At 45.6% G+C, this 19,933-nt stretch overlaps 1 protein-coding gene across 1 annotated transcript in view; it reads left to right on the top strand.

Moving 5' to 3' along the window:
* The first annotated feature begins 953 nt into the window (after positions 1 to 953).
* Positions 954 to 19,933, top strand: part of LOC149470473 (endogenous murine leukemia virus Env polyprotein from Emv-2 locus-like) — a 147,590-nt gene continuing 128,610 nt past the window's right edge. The window contains exon 1 of the mRNA XM_089663303.1: positions 954 to 1,073. The gene's annotated coding sequence lies outside the window, so the exon portion shown is untranslated. The remainder of the gene's footprint in view (positions 1,074 to 19,933) is intronic.

Raw genomic sequence — 19,933 nt, 5'->3', positions numbered from 1 at the left:
TCAGGCTGTAGTTCACAAACCTGTGTTTCCCAAAGCTGCTGCGCTCCAAACAAGAGGCTCAGTCCTGATTCCAGTCACTTCTGACACCATGTTTCCTGTACAGGAATGAAGACAACACAAGCTGCTGGTGTGAGGAATCATGTTGTACAACAGAACTGCATCCAGGTCAGCATAGAACAGGAAGCAGGAAGTAGAAGGCCATGCAATATTCCCGGATACAAGTCGGGTCACAGGATTTGTACAATGACTCTATAACAGTTTCCATCTTGTTGTATCATGAATGTAGTATGGAAGATGAGTCCTATGTACTAGGAATGGTCATTGGAAGGACAGAATAGGAGCCACATGATTGGCTGGCCAACCCCGTGACAGTATAGACTAGTGGGTGACATTGATTGAGATCTGCCCGCTGTGTGTATACAATCACCCGGCTAATGTCTAATATCAGGGGACAAAATGTGCCAGCATTCATATCAGACTAAGGCAAAATGTCCGCCGGAGAAGGGACAGACAGGCTACAACATAATGGAGGAGGGAGATCTAATCCACTGTAATGTAAAAACACTATATTAGACCAAGGGAAAATGGCTGCCAAATAAGGGACAGACAGGCTACAACATAATGGCGCCCGATTAGTCTATTAAGGATTATAATGGTATATATAGGCAGTTGTACGTCCGATGGCCAACTCCTGAGGAAGTCACGTGATGTGATGTAACCTGTAGAGTGGGACAATGACGTCAAGGTGATAAATAAGATGTTTACAAGCCTCCATCATCTTTTGTTTTTCAGGTTTTTTCCCTGTTGTTTTATACTATTCTGCTTTTTCACCATCTAGTGTCTGCTCTCCATACTGCACCCTCTGTATAAATCAGTCTGGAGTCACTTCCTGTCTGGAGTCTTTTCCTGTTTGTGTCACTTCCTGTCTGGAGTCACTTCCTGTCCCTGGAACACTTTCTTCCTCTCAGCCATTTTAGATCTGCTTCGAGAAGGTCCAACAGAATCGGTCTCCATCCTGAACACACGGCCACCGTAGGGCCAGCATGGGATCTTCTCCATGTCAGAGCACACGGGTAAGTCAGGTGGATCTCCTTTTCCTGGTCCCGGCTCCTGTCCCTGCTATAGACGGACCAATCATCTGTGACCGAACCTTCCTCCTCGTCATCGATGATCTGGGTGTATTATTATTATTTATTCCAGGTACTTGTATAGCGCCGTCAGTTTTCATCTATATTGTACATTCCCATCAGTCCCCGCCCCCGAGGAGCGTACAATCTAAGGGCCCTAACTCACATTCATACATACACATACAAGGGACAACTTAGACCGGAGACAATTCACCTCCCAGCATGTCTTTTGTAGTGTAGGAGGAAACCGGAGTACCCGGAGGAAATCAACACAGCCACACGGAGAACATGCAAACTCCAGGCAGGTGGTGCCATGGTTGGAATTTGAACCAACAACCCAAGTACTGCCAGGAGGAAGTGCTAACCACTCAGCCACTGTGCTGCCCCGTGCTGTATATATCTCAGCATCTACTTCTCAGTGTTGGTTTCCTCCTCATTGTCGGCCATTAAATGGGCCTCAGAATGGCTCCGGTATTCCCTCCTAGGAAGGACATTCAGGCCGATCTCCCACCATGTTCCTCTGATGTGTCCGAGACAGAATAACAGGAGAGACACCAGGAGAACCCGCTGGGACCTGACACTCCGAGAACCAGAGTTATGGTGGAGTATAGACCCTTCCTGAGATACTCCTCCCTGGGAACGGTCATACCTCCGTACTCCTCTCCTGTACATACCCATCACTGTCATACCTCCGTACTCCTCTCTTGTACATACCCATCACTGTCATACCTCCGTACTCCTCTCCTGTACACACCCATCACTGTCATACCTCTGTACTCCTCTCCTGTACATACCCATCACTGTCATACCTCCGTACTCCTCTCCTGTACATACCCATCACTGTCATACCTCCATACTCCTCTCCTGTACATACCCATCACTGTCATACCTCCGTACTCCTCTCCTGTACATACCCATCACTGTCATACCTCCGTACTCCTCTCCTGTACATACCGATCACTGTCATACCTCCACACTCCTCTCCTGTACGTACCCATCACTGTCATACCTCCGTAATCCTCTCCTGTACGTACCCATCACTGTCATACCTCCGTACTCCTCTCCTGTACATACCCATCACTGTCATACCTCCACACTCCTCTCCTGTACATACCCATCACTGTCATACCTCCGTACTCCTCTCCTGTACATACCCATCACTGTCATACCTCCGTACTCCTCTCCTGTACACACCCATCACTGTCATCACTCCTCTCCTGTACATACCCATCACTGTCATACCTCCGTACTCCTCTCCTGTACATACCCATCACTGTCATACCTCCGTACTCCTCTCCTGTACATACCCATCACTGTCATACCTTCGTACTCCTCTCCTGTACATACCCATCACTGTCATACCTCCGTACTCCTCTCCTGTACGTACCCATCACTGTCATACCTCCGTACTCCTCTCCTGTACGTACCCATCACTGTCATAACTCCGTACTCCTCTCCTGTACGTACCCATCACTGTCATACCTACACACTCCTCTCCTGTACATACCCATCACTGTCTTACCTCCGTACTCCTCTCGTGTACGTACCCATCACTGTCATACCTCCCACACTCCTCTCCTGTACATACCCATCACTGTCATACCTCCGTACTCCTCTCGTGTACGTACCCATCACTGTCATACCTCCCACACTCCTCTCGTGTACGTACCCATCACTGTCATACCTCCCACACTCCTCTCGTGTACGTACCCATCACTGTCATACCTCCCACACTCCTCTCCTGTACGTACCCATCACTGTCATACCTCCGTACTCCTCTCGTGTACGTACCCATCACTGTCATACCTCCACATTCCTCTCCTGTACATACCCATCACTGTCATACCTCCGTACTCCTCTCCTGTACATACCGATCACTGTCATACCCCCCGCACTCCTCTCCTGTACATACCGATCACTGTCATACCTCCGTACTCCTCTCCTGTACATATTACCCACCATCGTATCATCTGCAACTCCTCTCTTACATTTACTACCTGCAGTTATGCTCTTCTTCTTAAATTGGGGAATAACTCGATGACTTACATACTTTTCAGACCTTCTGGAATATTCTTGGCTGTTTTGAAAATAATACACTTTAATTTGTATTTCATGATAAATCCTGCCTCATCTCTGCCTCTCTACCTGCAGCCTAACAATGAGGTGTGCATGCAGCCACTGATCTATTTCTGGCTTTTGTCTCTCAGACATTCTAATGTTCATTTCTCCAAACGTCCTCCAGGACAGCCTTCCTGAGACAGAGCTCCTCCCTCTGGGACAGGAAACACGTATGCACAGTACTATAAAAGGCGGACCACCAGGCCTCCCTCCTGAGTTTTTAGTGTTTCTTCTGCAAGGATGGGTGCAGTCATCAAGGAACTGATTGTCTGGAAGTCCTGGGCCCTAGAGGTTGCTGGTGGCTCCTGGTCTAGCTTACTTCCTCCTGCCCGACGCGATTCAGGGGAAGTGGGGCTGCTCTCCTGATGTCCTTCCATGCCTCAGTGGATGATAACCATCATCGGGGGTGTCCTGAGGGGTCCAGGACCTTTGATGCCTGTCGTTGTCCTTCCCGAGGGGGGGGGGGGGCTCCAGCATCCGATGCAAAATGGGGCAGAGTGACTGCCAAGCAGGCGTGCAAGTACCCGCAACTTCTGGGTGCTGTTCAGGAACCGGAAGTTACGGCTGCGGTGACGTCATTGACAGGCGCCGGAGACTCGTGGTTCCAGTCTCCATATTAGCACTGCAGCCAGTCTGGAGTACAGACCCAGCAGAGCCTTTGGCTCCACACCAAGAGGGATGGATGGAAGGCGCTGGCACTTCTCAGGCATACCCTGGTCCTTCAAGCACTGGCTCCTCTAAGTTAAGCTTGGGGACTCTGATCCCTCTTGATGACCCTGGTGGGCACACTACCTTTTCTTGCTCCCCCAGCACAGTGGTTTTGTATGAGGGGCCCTGGGCTGATTATTTTCTGTATTGTGTCTTTTCTTGCTCATTGTAGGTTAAAGTCCAGGACAAGGTGCCGAGTCAGACCCCCAAGAAGAAGTGTGCAGTTTGTGCAGCTAAATTGGGTTCAGCTGGGAAAAACCCTTATGCTGCAATTGTGTGGCTAGCCTAATTAAGGATAAGTCATTTACAGCCTGCCATAACGTGCTCACCTCCATTAAGGATGACATGTTGTCTACATTCCAATCCTTTTATTATTATTATTATTATACAGTATTTATAAAGCTCCAACAGTTCGCTCAGCGCTGTACATTACAATGGGAGACAGTACATGAGACAGTACAATAACAATACAATGTGATACATGAGGGGTTCGAGGGCCCTGCTCCTTGGAGGGTGGGGTAGGCTTCCCTGAAGAGGTGGGTTTTTAGGGTGCGCCTAAAGGAGAGGAGAGTGGGTGATAGTCTGATGGATTGGGGTAGGGAGTTCCAGAGGATGGGTGATGCCCTGGAGAAGTCCTGGAGGCGAGCATGGGAGGAGGAGATCAGGGAACTAGAGAGAAGGAGGTCTTGTGAGGAGCGAAACATATCTTTTGGGTGGTAGATGGATATTAGGTTGGTGATGTAGTTTTGGGCAGAGCTATTGACAGGTTTGTATGTCAGTGTTAGCATTTTGAATTTGATCCGTTGGGCAATCGGAAGCCAGTGGAGGGATTGGCAGAGGGGGGTGGCGGAGATGGATCGGTTGGAAAGGTGGATGAGTCTGGCTGCCGTATTCAGGATCGACTGAAGTGGGGATAGCCTGTTAAGAGGCAGGCCAGTGAGGAGGGAGTTGCAGTAGTCCAGTCGTGATATGCTGAGGGAGTGGATGAGCTGTTTAGTGGTTTCTGGGGTTAGGAACGTGCGGATTTTGGTGATGTTGCGGAGGTGGAACCTGCATGAGTTTGTTAGCAATTGGACTTGGGGCTGGAAGGATAGATTGGAGTCTAGTATGACACCAAGTACTCGGGCCTGATAGTGGCATTGTTGGATGTGATGGAGAAGTCAGTGGGGGGGTGTGTGCGGGCAGGGGGGAAGACTAGGAGCTCAGTTTTGGAGAGGTTCAGTTTAAGGAAGTGGAGTGACATCCAATCTGATAAGTTGTTCAGTAGGCTGGTGATTCGGGCGGAGACTGAAGGGGTGAGGCGAGGGTTCGAGAGATAGATTTGCGTGTCATCGGCATAGAGGTGGTAGTTGAAGCCGTGTGAGTGTATCAGTTGGCCAAGGGAGGAGGTGTAGATGGAGAAGAGGGGGGGAGGTGGTAGTGTATCCTTTAGATCCATATTGGAAAAATGCAGTTGCCACTGTGTCCTTGGACCCAATCGGTGGGTTTGTCGTTAGCAGATGCATTAAGAGGGGAGGAGGACCCGGAGGATCCTAGGTCTCTTGCTTCCTCACGGTTAGATTCAGGCTCATAAGAGGAGGACGGTGAAGTTTGCTCCTCCAGAGGTTCCAGGAACAAATTGCCCCTGGAAGATGTGGACGACCTCCTTAAAGTTATCTACAAAACCTTAGAGATCGAGGAGGAGGATGTTTGCCTATCTAAGCATGACCTCATGTATCAAGGTTTGCATGCTAGAAAGACTAGTGTCTTTCTAGTCCATAGTTCCCTGGTTGATACCATTAAGCAGGAATGAGAAAGCCCCGAGAGGAAACCCTTTTTCTCAAGTAACCTTGAAAGGAGGTTTCCTTTTTAGGATAACAGGTCCCAGCAATGGAACAAGGTTCAGAAATTAGACACCCCCTTATCTAAAGTCTCTAAAACGACAGACTTAGCATTTGAAGATATGGGGGCCATGAAGGACCCTATGTATAAGAGGGATGAAGTCTTACTCCGCAGGGCCTGGGATTCCACTTCCATCAGCTTTAGGCCAGCTTTATCGTCTACCGGTGTCACCAGAAATATGGAATGCTGGCTTACCCAGTTAGTCGCATCTTTTGGCAGGAACCTTCAGGCAGCAAATCCTGAAATATAGGGCAGCACAGTGGCTAAATGGTTAGCACTTCCACCTGGCAGTACTCGGGTTGTTGGTTCGAATCCCAGCCACGGCACCACCTGCTTGGAGTTTGCATGTTCTCCCTGTGCCTGCATGGGTTTCCTCTGGGTACTCCGGTTTCCTCCCACACTCCAAAGACATGCTGGTAGGTTAATTGGCTGATGTCAAAATTGTCCCTAGTATGTGTATGTATGAATGTGAGTTAGGGACCTTAGATTGTACGCCCCTTGAGGGTTAGGGACTGATGTGAATATACAATATATATGTAAAGCGCTGCGTAAACTGACAGCACTATATAAGTACCTTAAATAAATAATTAATTTCCTTTGCTGTTTAAAGCAGTTGGTTTCCTTGTGGATGCCTCGGCCAAATCCGTTAAGCTATCGGCTCGAAACTCTGCCCTAGTGAATTCAGCTAAAAGGGCATTTTGGTTAAAAACCTGGGCAGGGAACTCTGCATTCAAATTGCACCTTTGTGCCTTACCCTTTATTGGTGATAATCTTTTTGGTCCAGGTCTCGAGGAGGCTCTGGAATGTACAGCCCATAACAAGAGGACATTCCCAGAGAGTAAGAAAAGGTTTTACTCTAGTAGGGTTTTTATTTCCACGTTATTTCTATGGTTTCTTCTAGAAATAGAGAGCGGTGGAAACAAATTCAGAAACTTACCCGAGAATTAGAATCACATTATAGGGCTCATGATGGCAATCCATCTCTCCGTAACAAACCTTGATATCGCAAAAGCGTCTAGAACCGAATATTTTACTATCCCAGAAAACTGAAAAAGCTCTACGCTGGTCGAAGGCCTCCTTTTTATTACAAATACTAATTCAGGGTCTACTATGTTCGCATGGAAATTAAACCTCTCAATACGACCCCCACATATCTACAAGTTACGTACTAAATCCGGCAGTATCTCCTCTCTTCCTCGTGAAGTCCTGGGTATTTTTGAAAAATTTTATTCCACCCTATTAGCTCCTCTGCAACCAACTTCTGCTTCCTCAAATGGCTCATGGCTTGATTCTATACCCCTCCCTGCTCTCTCACCCTCTCAGATATCCTCTCCCAATGCCCCATGCACTTTGAAGGAAATATCCTGTGTGATTAGCACACTAAGAACTTCCACAGCACCGGCCCTGATGGGTTCACGGCCAGTTATTATAAACATTTTCCTCCTACATTGGCTCCCTCTTTGATGTCATTATTCAATGATGTTTTGCAGGGCGGTAGGTTTCCTGAGGAGATACTCTTGGCTAACCTGTCTCTATTACCTAAACCCCTGAAAGACCATCATTTACCTCAAAACTATAGACCAATCTCAGTGATGAACAATGATCTGAAAATATTTAGCCGCATTCTGGCAGATAGGTTGGCCCCATTATCTCCTCTTTGGTCTCACCGGACCAATCGGGATTTATCCCAGGCAGACTTATCACGGACAATATTCCTCTCACATTAAATGTTATTCAGGACGTCAATTTGCATTCTAAAGAAGTTTTGTTGCTGAGCCGGGACATTAACAAGGCCTTTGATGGTGTCCTCTGGCCATACTTGTTTTCATTACTGCAGAAGATGGGCTTTAGTGATGAATTTCTGTCTGGTGTACATGCTTTGTATGACTCCCCCCAAAACAAGAATAAGACTTCCAGGCTGCAATTCTGTATTTTGTACACTAGGCGGAGGTACCCGTCAGGGTTGTCCTCTTTCACCCTTATTATTGGCGCTTGTTTTGGAACCCTTGGCAGTTGCAATAATCACACTCAGACATTTCTGGTTCCCCATTATTGGTTCACATTTCACAATTTGTATGTATGCAGATGATGTTATGCTTTTCCTTACTAAACTGTTGGTGTCATTGCCTGACTTCTGCTCATTATTGAATGACTTTGTAACAGTATCAGGTCTTACTGTAAATTTTACTAAATCAGTAGTTCTGCCTATTAATGTTCCTGATTCCCTGGGTGCATCTCTCCGCAATTCTTTTCCATTTCGTTGGGCCACAGATCAGATTTCATATCTAGGTATAAACCTCACCCCCAGATGCTCAAAATTATTTGCTGCTAATTGGCCACCATGTGTGTCACGCCTCTGACCTCTATTGAAGATCTGGCATGGATCCCCTATCTCATTCTTGGGCAGAGTCACGGCAGTAACAATGAATGTCTTCCCTAAATTACGTTATTTAGATCACTCCCAATCCCTGTCTCATAAACGTTCTTAGATCACTTTCACAGGATTATTAATAATTTTATTTGGCGTAACAAACGCCCTCGTTTTACTTCATCGATCCTCTACCGGTCACAATGGGCGGGAGGCCTAGGTCTCCCCAATTTCTGGCTTTACTACCTGTCAGCCCGTTTCGCACAGCTATCACAATGGGTGACTATTACTTCCCAGGTCTCATGGATCAGATTTGAATCTCAGTCTATACATCCGTTCTATTTACCAGGTGTATTATGGTCCAAAATCCCCCCCCCCCCGCTCGTTATTGCTCTATAATTCCATTGTTGCCCAATCATTGATGTTTTGGTCCCGTTATAAACTTAAATTGAATCTTGTCTCCTCTGTCTCACCAGATTCGTCATTTTTTTTGGTGACCCAAATTTTATTACAGCATTCTCATCTTCACAGGTATTCCGTTGGTGGTATGATAGGTCCTTTATTAGGTTATCTGACTTTCAGAGAGGAGGATCTTGTATCACTTTTGAGATGCTACGCATACTTTTTGATATTCCGCTTCGTGAATATTATCATTATCGACAGATTAGATATTTTTTTAATTCACATTTTGGTCTTACGTCTTCATCTCCGATTTCATTTTTTGAACGTATTAGCCGTGACTCTCCTAGGGGCAGGGGTCTTATTTCAGATTTGTATCGCCAATTTTTGGTTATTTTCTTTCCCTCACCCCCTCTTTATAGACAGAAATGGGAGGCTGATAGTGATGTCACTTTTTCTGATGAGGATTGGGATTCCATGGTGGATAATGTGTGTAAGAGCTCTAGATCTTTCTGTCTGTGAGACGGCCCTCAAAGTAATAACCAGATGGTATCATACCCCATCTAGACTACACGCCATGTATCCAGGGACGTCCCACCTTTGTTTCCGGGGCTGTGGCCTTGCTGGTACTCTAGTGCATATATTTTGGGCCTGCCCAAGCCTCTCATTGGTGTGGCACAAAATTTCTGAAGTTGCCTCTGCAGTGGCAGGTGCTCCGGTGCATCTGTCTATGCAGTCCTGCCTACTGGGAGCCCCTATCTCGGGAGTTCAGACTGAGGTTATGAGGCTAATCCATAGCATTTGTATATCCACCCTATGGGCTATTGCCCTCCATTGGAAATCCCTCACAGTACCATTGACCACAGTTCTGCAGAGTTGATGCGGTGATGCTCATGGAGAGAATTCATTATACTCTATTGGATAAGATGCATTTATTTGACAGAAAATGGGAACTTTGGAGAACTCACAGGCATTTACTAGATCAATAAGGACCATTTATGCTTTGATTGATTGAGTTACTTTGTTGGTCGTTTTATAACTCTGCCTACCTCTCTACCTATATTGCTCATGTACTTCATTTCTTTTCTAGTTTTTTTTCTCTTTCCCTTTATTCTACATAATTTCACCTTTGAAATGAATACTGCAGTTGTTCCTTGTTTCTGTTGTATATTCTATTGGAAGCTGTAATGCCATTTTGAAGTCTATTTCTTAAAAAATAAAAACGTTTGTAAACAAAAAAATATATATTTAGTATAATTCTACAATTTTTACAACTAACAGCTCAATGCTGTTAGCTAAACCTTCTACCAATAGCTGGACAACAAAATAACAAACGGATCACCCTTTCATCCAGCTGTGGTCTAATGCTGTTTAATGCCCATGATACCCAGCCAAGCATAGCCTCTTTGAACAATGCATACACTTACCAACTGCTTATATCTGCAGGCTGACATCTTCATCCCAATAGTCTATCCTTGGCCTGACTCCTCTACCAAACGGATATTTAATATCCTGTTTTTGGCCTCTGTGGCTTTTGAAGATGTTCACTGCTTCCTCACATTTTCCTTGGTAGCCTGAGTTGGGCCTGCCCAGGACTGTTTTTTTCCCGTCCATTTATATCCCAGTGACATAGACAGATGGACAACCTACCTGTTTTTACATCATGGCCTTTTGGCCTCCTGACCTGTTTTGTCAGACATTTCTCTCTCTTTACTAACCTTGCTTCCCCCACTTCTCTCCTCCTTTCTCTTATTCCTGTCCCAGGAGTGATGATGGCGCCATGATGCCACACCTACAATCAGCTTTGCATCTGTCCTTTATCATGGCTCCAATAAATATACTTACCCTGAATGTTCGGGGAATAAAAAAATTAAGGCCTTCAAATCCTTTGCCTCTGCCAAAGCACATGTGGAGGGCCTGCAGGAGACTCATTTCAGTGCCAGCCATATGCCGAAATATCTCCGCTCTTCCTACCCACAGGTTTATATGGCTTCTGCCGCAACTAAACACACAGGTGTACTCAAAGCTTTCCACTGCTCTACTCCATTTACACCCAAGGCAGGGATCTGGGACCCAGAGAGCCGTTATATTTTCTAACGGGTCATTTGCTCCCATTTGCTACAGGTAATAGATTCCCATAAATTAGGTACACTTTTACTATGTGGCAATTCCAATCAGCTAGTTTATCCCTTTTTAGACAAATCCCCCATAACCTCTTATCCATCCACATCCTCCTTCCAGCAACAACTCCAACAACACTCTCTCATAGACACATGGCAAGAAGCTAACCCAGGTAGAAGACACTATACATACTACTCATATCCACATAAAACTTTCTCCCACATTGACCATATATTTCTGACTAGAGGTATGTCCCCAGCCCTCCTATCCTGAACCATCATACCTCACCCCTGGACTGGTCACAAAGCTGTCCTCTTGACCCTCTCCTCCTTAGTACCCCAACAAACTAGCACTACATGGAGTCTAAATGGCCCACCCATCCCACAGACTGGACATTGAACTAGCCATCAAAGAATACCTGACACATAACACAACTGATGACATCTCTCTCCTGACCTTTTGGGAAGCCCATAAGTCTGTAATTAGAGGAGCCTGTATCAGCCAAGCCTCACATCTCAAGAAAGGACAGCGAGCAATCCATCACCGCTTAGAAACCTCATTTCATCAGGCCAACAAAGCCTTCCAATCAGACCCCTCACCTTCTCATAGATTGTCCTGGACAAGACCAGGCTAGAAATAGATGTTTTCTTGACAGAATCAGATGAAAAAGTTCTACGCCAATCCAGGCATAAACATTATATGAACGCAAACAAACCTGACACTTTTCTAGCCCTGGGACTGCGAACCTCAGACCACACACACAGACTTGTCCATTTAAAGATTACAAAAACTTCACACACCAGCCATCCTAATAAAATATTACAGGTCTTCCACAAACATCTAGCAGAATTATACTCTGAGACCGGCTCCTATGATGAATCGCAGGCCACTGGACTTTTCTCAAGCCTATCTCTACCAACACTCTCAGCTTCTCAATGTTCTTCCCTGGAAACACCTATTACAGAACTTGAGGTCCCCGAACTCCATCAAGTCCCTAAAGTCTAATAAGTGGCCTGGCCCAGACAGCTTACAGCCCTATATTCCAAATATTTACTAACCTCCTTCCACCTTTATTGGTTAATGCATTTAATGCCTTACTCAAAGGTTATTCTTTCTGCTCAGACTCCCTAACAGCAGTCATTTCTATGCTACCTGAACCCCAATCAGATCACACCACATGGCTTCATTACACACCAATCTCCCTTCTTAACTTGGATGTTAAAATCCTAGAAAAATCCTATCTGCATGGCTGAACTCCATCATAGGCACCTTGATACACAAGGATCAGATGGGTTTTAACCCCCCTCTGCCAAGCCGAGACCACAGAGTGGTTTTGCTAGAACATGCAGCTTGCATACGCCGCATACCCGGCTGTTTCCTTTCCTTAGACATAAAAAAAGCCTTTGACTCCAATGGATATCACCCCTTTACACCTCCCCAAGGGCTTACTTGAGATATGTGGGTTGCAAGTCAGACTTTTTTTCCATACAAAGGGGAATGAGGCAAGGCTGCCCCCCCCCCTCCTTTTCTAGCGAATGAACCTTTAGCACAGCTGATAAGAACTAACACAAATATTAAAGGATTAGAACTTGGCGGTCATCATCATGAGTTATGCTTTTTCTCTGATAACAATCTCCTCTTCATGTCTTCTCCTTTGATCTCAGCACCCAACCTTCTCCAATGCCTGGACCAATTTGCAGCGATTTCGGACCTGGTTGTGAATCCCAAAAAGTCTACAGCTCTTAATATCTCTCTACCCTCCTTAACTGTGTCACATCTACAACGTCCTCCACCCTTCTCTTGGTCCAGTCAATATATTACTGATTTAGGACCCAAGCTGATGGCAGACCTCAATATTCTATATTCTGCTATCTACCCTCCTATGTTAACACACCTTACCAATCTTATGACATCCTGGTCCAGACTACCCCTCTCATGGATGGGTTGTATCACGGTTGTAAAAAATGACAATTCTGCACAAAATATTATACCTTTATTGGGTCCTACCCATATATATACCTTTTTGTTTCCTCTGCATATTAGTGTCACCCCACCACTTATGTATGGGGCACTATTAAACTGCATCTACCCAGGTCCATCCATACCTTACCGAAACTTAGAGCGGTCTGGGGCTTCTGAACTTTGCAAAATATTTCCAAGCTGCACATCTTGCTCAACTCCCCAAATATCACGCAGTAAAAGTTACCCCCCCCCCCCATGGGTCGCTATAGAGTCAGTAGATTGTGACCCCTTATCAGTTGCCAATTTACTATGGCTACACTCCAGAGACCATCGCTTACTGCAAAACTTAATTACTCAACACTACCTGTCACAGCTGCCCTCCCCAGCCCCTTCTCTGTCCCTGCTCTCTCTCTGCCATCTCTCATCCATGCCCCTCCCCCCTCCTGCAAATATGAAAGGAATTCCTAAGGCAAGCTTGAGCCACCCTAGCTCTGCCCCCCCCCCCCCCGGTTGCCTAGGTGACTAGGGGGGTCCAACCAGTTTTAAGAAGCTGATGCAGAGCTCCCGAGGTATTCATCGCTGGGTAGCTGACGGAAGGAGCCCAAGATCTGTGGCCGGGACCTTTTGTGGCCAGGCTTGGCAGAGAACCAAGGCTGCCTAGGACCCCCCTTCTCCCAGAGCTGGGGAAGACTTTATTTGCTACAGAGACTCTCCCTTGGCTCTCTGTCTGGACTTTAAGTGTGTTGGTCCTTCCGTGTCATCTTGGACTGGCGTATTCACCCTCCCTACCAACTCCCCTATTCAGTGACTGCCGTCTGTTTGTCTCAATAAAGCTTTGTGCGTTTGCCATCTACTCTGTGTGTTCTGTCCTGCCTACGCTCCGTCACACTACCCATCTATCTGGGACAGTCTAAAGTTCTGATACACCTTACAGTCACCCCATAACCCACTCATGGCATACCTCCTCATTCCAGGCTTTTATCCGGCATGGATGCCTCCATCTTCTTTTCATGCTTGTCCTAGAGCTAGTCTAGTTCAAACTTACAATTTCACAGCACCAGACTCCTTTATACCCTTCCAAACCCTATGTGACTCCCACAAAATATCTAGACCTGAACTTTTTAGATATCTTCAGATCAATCACTTTTGTTCCTCCCACTTACACACCAACCCCCTCCCTCCCAGACATGACCAGGTTTGAACACTGTAATGGGGTTCGCTCGGCAGTGGGTGTGTGTGACCCCCTGGATGGGTGCACAACACAAAACACAGGCACAGCACAACAGTGGAGGTGAAAAAAACAAAAAGATGCAGTTTATTTACAATATTTACATAAAAACGTAAAAAAAAATAAGAAACATTAAATCCTGGCCAACTTGGATACTTACTGTACAACATAGCTTCCCTAGCTACCCACCAGGTATAGCCTGATGCTATACCTAGCCCCTGTTAGTTGGAGGCTTAGCCACACAGGCTTTTGTCTCACTGCACACAGATAGGATGTTGCTCCCCAGTCAGTTCAGGCACAGATCTGGTTCCAGGTTGCAGCAACTCCCTAAGCAGGCTGGGAAGTTTTATAAAGGCCTTAATGAGCGCACTATCTTCAGCTGGGCTCATTACCTCAGTGCTGAAGGACTCAGCACTTCCCCCCTAGTGGAACAAATCCCCATATAGTCTAAACCTTGGACAGATGTATCGTCCGTCCAGGACGCAACCAGGTGATTTCACCTGCCTACTGTCACATACCCCCCCTCTTGTTTCAACCTTGGGGTTGTAACACCAGTAGCCAGGCAGGCATGAACCCGGGATAAAGCATCCACATTTCCCACCTATTTACCCTTCTATTGGTCTCTTTATTTTGAGCCATCCATTTCAAGGGAGCGTGATCCGTGACTAGGTCAAAATGTCTGCCTAGCAGATAGTACCGCAGGGAATCTAGAGCCCACTTTACTGATAAGCACTTCTTCTCAATTGTGGTGTAATTTTCCTTGTGAGACTTAAGCTTTCTGCTCAGGTAGATTACCGGGTGCTCCTCCCCCTTCCAATCCTGGGACAACACTGCTCCTAAGCCAACATCGGATGCCCGTACCTGCTTCTTGTTGTTTGGGCGTGGCCAACTCTATCGCTTCAACTTTGTTGATCTGGGGTTTTATTACTCCTCTCCCAATGGTGTACCTGGCCTCTGCCTGTCCAATCATACACTTCTTTGGGTTGGCCGTAAACCCAGCTTTCCGTATTGAGTCTAGTACAGCCTGAACTTTTGGCAAATGTGAGGCCCAATCTGCGCTATGGACAATCACATCGTCCAGGTAAGCTGCAGCATACTTCTGATGGGGGCGAATAATTTGATCCATTTTGCGCTGAAAGGTAGCCGGTGCATTCTGTAACCCGAACGGCATTCTTCTATACTGGAATGACCCTTCTGGGGTTACAAATGCAGTCTTCTCCTTTGCTGACTCAGCTAGGGGTATCTGCCAATATCCTTTGGTCAAATCGAGCGTCGTCATGTACCGGGCTGCTCCCAGACGGTCGATTAATTCATCTATCCTCAGCATGGGGTAGGTGTCAAACTTTGTAACTTTATTTAACTGTCGGAAGTCATTACAAAATCACCAGCTCCCATCCGGTTTGGGCACCAACACTATGGGGCTGAACCAGCCACTCTGGGACTCCTATCGCAACCAGTGAAGGAGAAAAATTACCTGTTTGGAAAATATTTTAATAGAAACAAAGAAACTTTTTTTTCAAATTTTTTGCTTTTTTTTTTATTTATAGCGCAAAAATAAAACAGCCAGCGGGGAGTAAATACCACCAAAAGAAAGCTCGATTTGTGTAAAAAAAAAATGATAAAAATTTCAAATGAGTACAATGTTGCATGACCGCGCAATTGTCATTTAAAGTGCGACAATGCTGAAAATTGGCCTAGTAAAGAAGGGGGTATAAGTGCCTGATAGGCAAGTGGTTAAGGACCCCACTGGCACCTATCAGTGCCGCCTCATCAGTGCTGCCTATCAGTGCTGCCTATCAGTGCACATCAGTGAAGGAGAAAAATTACCTGTTTGCAAAATGTTATAATAGAAACAAAGAAACTTTTTTTTTTTTTTAATTTTTTGCTCTTTTTTTGTTTATAGCACAAAAAATAAAACACCCAGCGGGGAGTAAAGACCACCAAAAGAAATCTCTATTTGTGTAAAAAAAATGATAAAAATGAGTACAATGTTGCATGACCGCGCAATTGTCATTTAAAGTGTGGCAACGTTGAAAGCTGAAAATTGGCCTGGTAAGGAAGGGGGTATACAGTGGGGATGGAAAGTTTGGGCACCCCAGCTAACAATGTGTATTAATGTGCATGAAGAAGCCAAGGAAAGATGAAAAAATCTCCAAAAGACATCAAATTACAGATTAGACATTCTTATAATATGTCAACAAAAGTTAGATTTTATTTCCATCATTTACACTTTCAAAATAACAGAAAACAAAAAAATGGCGTCTGCAAAAGTTTGGGCACCCTGCAGAGTTAATATCTTGTACTGCCCCCTTTGCCAAGTATCACAGCTTGTAAATGCTTTTTGTAGCCAGCCAAGAGTCTTTCAATTCTTGTTTGAGGTATCTTTGCCCATTCTTCCTTACAAAAGTCTTCCAGTTCTTTGAGATTTCTGGGCTGTCTGTCACGCTCTGCTCTTTTAAGGTCTATCCATAGATTTTCAATTATGTTGAGGTCAGGAGATTGTGAAGGCCATGGCAAAACTTTCAGTTTACGCCTCTTGATGTAATCCCCCGTGGATTTCGAGGTGTGTTTAGGATCATTATCCATTTGTAGAAGCCATCCTCTCTTAAACTTCAGCTTTTTCACAGATGGCATCAAGTTACCATCCAAAATTTGCTGAAATTTTATTGAATCCATTTTTCCTTCTACTCGTGAGATGTTCCCTGTGCCACTGGCTGCAACACAACCCCAAAGCATGATTGATCCAACCCCATGCTTAACAGTTGGACAGAGGTTCTTTTCATTAAATTCTGTGCCCCTTCTTCTCCAACCGTACCTTTGCTCATTCCGGCCAAAAAGTTCAATTTTAACCTCATCGGTCCACAGAACTTGTTTCCAAAATGCATCAGACTTGTTGTGACGGGAGTGACTTTTGGGGGTGGGGGGACCTCTGTATCATCCTCCCAAATTCCCATTATGTTTAAGGCACCCTGTGCCTGTTAAGGGGTACAGGGTGTGTATGTGAATGTCTGAGTCTTGTGTATAGTGTGTTGTCCTTTGTCTAGGCCACATGGCTGTCCATTGTCTGTTTGCCATGTGCTCCCCCCCATGGTGCTGTGCCTTCCTGTCCAGCCAACTATTATGGGATGTACTGTTTGTGTATTGGTGTGGGGGTTGGTCAATGTCCTTTGCCGCATGGCTGCATCCCATTGTTCTGTGTCTTGGTTGGATGGGGAGGGGTGATGAGGTGTTTCCTGCCTATACTGTAGCCCTTCCCACTGATAGGGTGGGCTGATGATGTGTTTCCTGTCCCTGGTTGTCTTTCCCCGCCCTCTGTATAAAACATGTTGTTTGTGTACAATAAAAGTTGTTGGCTTCTGTCTTAAGAAGAGCTGGGTGCTGTCTTTTTCCTGAGGGATTTCAGGGTGTGGTCCGTGGATGGTGTTCGGACAGGGGAAGCTGTAGTATAACAGAAAAACTCAGTGCGGTCTGGGTTCCGTTTCCGTTACACTTGTCTATATGTTCATTTGCAAAGTTCAAACGATGATTTTTGTGGTGAGGACGTAGAAGAGGTTTTCTTCTGATGACTCTTCCATGAAGACCATATTTGTACAAGTATCTCTTTATAGTGGAATAGTGTACCACAACTCCAGTGTCTGCCAGATCTTTCTGGAGGGATCGTTCAGTCAAACGTGGGTTTTGAATTGTTTTTCTCACAATCCTGCGAGCTGTTCTGTCTGATATTTTTCTTGGTCTTCCAGATCTTGCTTTAACTTCCACTGTTCCTGATGACTGCCATTTGTTAATTACATTCCAAACAGAGGATATTGACATCTGAAAACGCTTTGCTATCTTCTTATAGCCTTCTCCAGCTTTGTGAGCGTCAACTATTTTCAGTTTCAGTTTTCTAGACAACTGTTTAGAAGAACCCATGGTGCTGATTGTTGGGGCAAGGTCAGATGAGTCTGGGCATTAAAAACCTTTGAGATTGACATCACCTGGTCTTCCCAGACAATGATTGAGAACAATCCATGACACTGGCAGGTCTCAGCTTGGCAAAGGGGGCAGTGCATGCTATAAATTCTGCAGGGTGCCCAAACTTTTGCAGACGCCATTTTTTTGTTTTCTGTTATTTTGAAAGTGTAAATGATGGAAATAAAATCTAACTTTTGTTGAAATATTATAAGAATGTCTAATCTGTAATTTGATGCCTTTTGGAGATTTTTCTATCTTTCCTTGGCTTCTTTATGCACATTAATACAAATTTTTAGCTGGGGTGCCCAAACTTTCGATCCCCACTGTAAGTGCCTGGTATGCAAGTGGTTAAGGACCCCACTGGCACCTTTTGGGGGGGTAACCGAAATTGACAGGTACCAGCTCCCACTTCTGCTGCAATCACCTAGGTGATCAGAAGCGGAGGTTGTCCTCCCCCCTCCCTCCCTGTAGTCTTCTGGGACACATGAAAGGTCCTAGAAGACTACAGGACCATTCACAAAGCACAGAGATACTCGCACATGCTCAGTGGGCACCCGGATGTGAAGCTGCAAACTGTCACAGCTGGGTGCCCACACTGAAGATGCCGGCACTGGAAACACAGGGCGGCCAGTGAAACGGGCTGTGGGGAGGACACCACGAGATCGAGGGACAGGTAAGTGCCCATCTTTTAAAAGTCAGCAGCTATAGTTTTTACAGCTGCTGACTTTTATTTTTTTTATTTTCACTGGAACTCCACTTTAATGTATGAAGATATTATTTGTACTGTACAAATTACAACCTGTACGTTACCTCTAAGGGTTGTACCCCTTCTGACTTACTGTTGGTGAGTCCTGCAATCACATTGTTATCAGCTCCTTGTAAAACTATTATCTCTTTCCAATAAAATCTATGAACAAGAGAAGATATGGACCCCACAATTCCTCTATATACTCCACAATTCTCCCATGTGGACACCTCGTAAGTGGTTCTCCAGTATAGACTCCCAGTTTGGGGAACTGATATAGAAGAAGCCGTCAGCTAGAATCAAACTCACTACTCTACAGTATGGTGAAGACCAAGGAGGCCTAGCAATACCAAATGTTAGACTTTATTTTATAGCTGCCCAACTTCAACATCTTACCAGGTGGGACTTAGTAGACACATTAGATCCCATCCATCGATTGCTACTTCCATCAGATACAGACTTCACATCACTCTCTGTCAGGGCTCCAGGTATGACCAGAGATGTGTGGACTGACACAGGGAAACGCAGGCTCAAGGATGGTGTAAAAGTAATATAATTTATTTAAGGTTACACAATACACAGAACACAGCGCAAAACCAAACCTTAAGCTAGTCCCACTATGTGTGGGAACACAAGCATAGTCAGGCAGGCCGGGTCGGTAACTATCAGGCAGGTAGGTACAGGAGGAGCAGGCAGAGAGTAGTCATGTAAAGAGCCAGGGGTCAGTGCAGGAGACAGTCAACAGGATCAGGATCAAAGCAGGCACAGATAACAAGATACAGGGGCTCATGGGAAACATACATCAAGGCACTGATCACAGGCCCGGCCATTCCTTAAATACACCTCCTGCAATCAGCCTCAGGTGATGGCCGATTGCAGGAGTGAGTCTCTGGTTGCTGAGAGCACCCGCTGGCAAGCCCTGGTACTGCAGCCCACAAGGCAGGTGAGTCCCATCACCATTGGCAAGTCCATTCCTGACACTCTCACACTTGTTAATGGGCTTCAGATGGCACCAGTGGGAAAGGCATGATCTCTCATATATTTATTCCAGTCTTTTGACTCTTACTGAAGACTTATAGAAAGAAATTGGAAACAGAGAAAATAAGAGAGAGTGGTGGGAGGTGATTGTGACCTCCATACCTCTCATCTCTCTGTCCTCTTCACAGAAACTCAGTCATTTCTTTGCATAGAGCTTTCAGGACTCCAGCTCAATTGTTCAGCTAGGACAGGAGGGATTTCCCCTTATGACCCCAATTGTAGCGGTGATGTCGGGGATTTGATACACATGTTTTGGAGATGTCCAAAATCATTCAAAAAGTGGA

Source organism: Staurois parvus, unplaced genomic scaffold (genome assembly GCF_062004578.1).
Source record: "Staurois parvus isolate SC_StPar_1 unplaced genomic scaffold, SC_StPar_1.0 ptg000042l, whole genome shotgun sequence".
Classification (NCBI taxonomy): domain Eukaryota; kingdom Metazoa; phylum Chordata; class Amphibia; order Anura; family Ranidae; genus Staurois; species Staurois parvus.
This window is presented reverse-complemented; position numbering and strand designations above follow the sequence as displayed.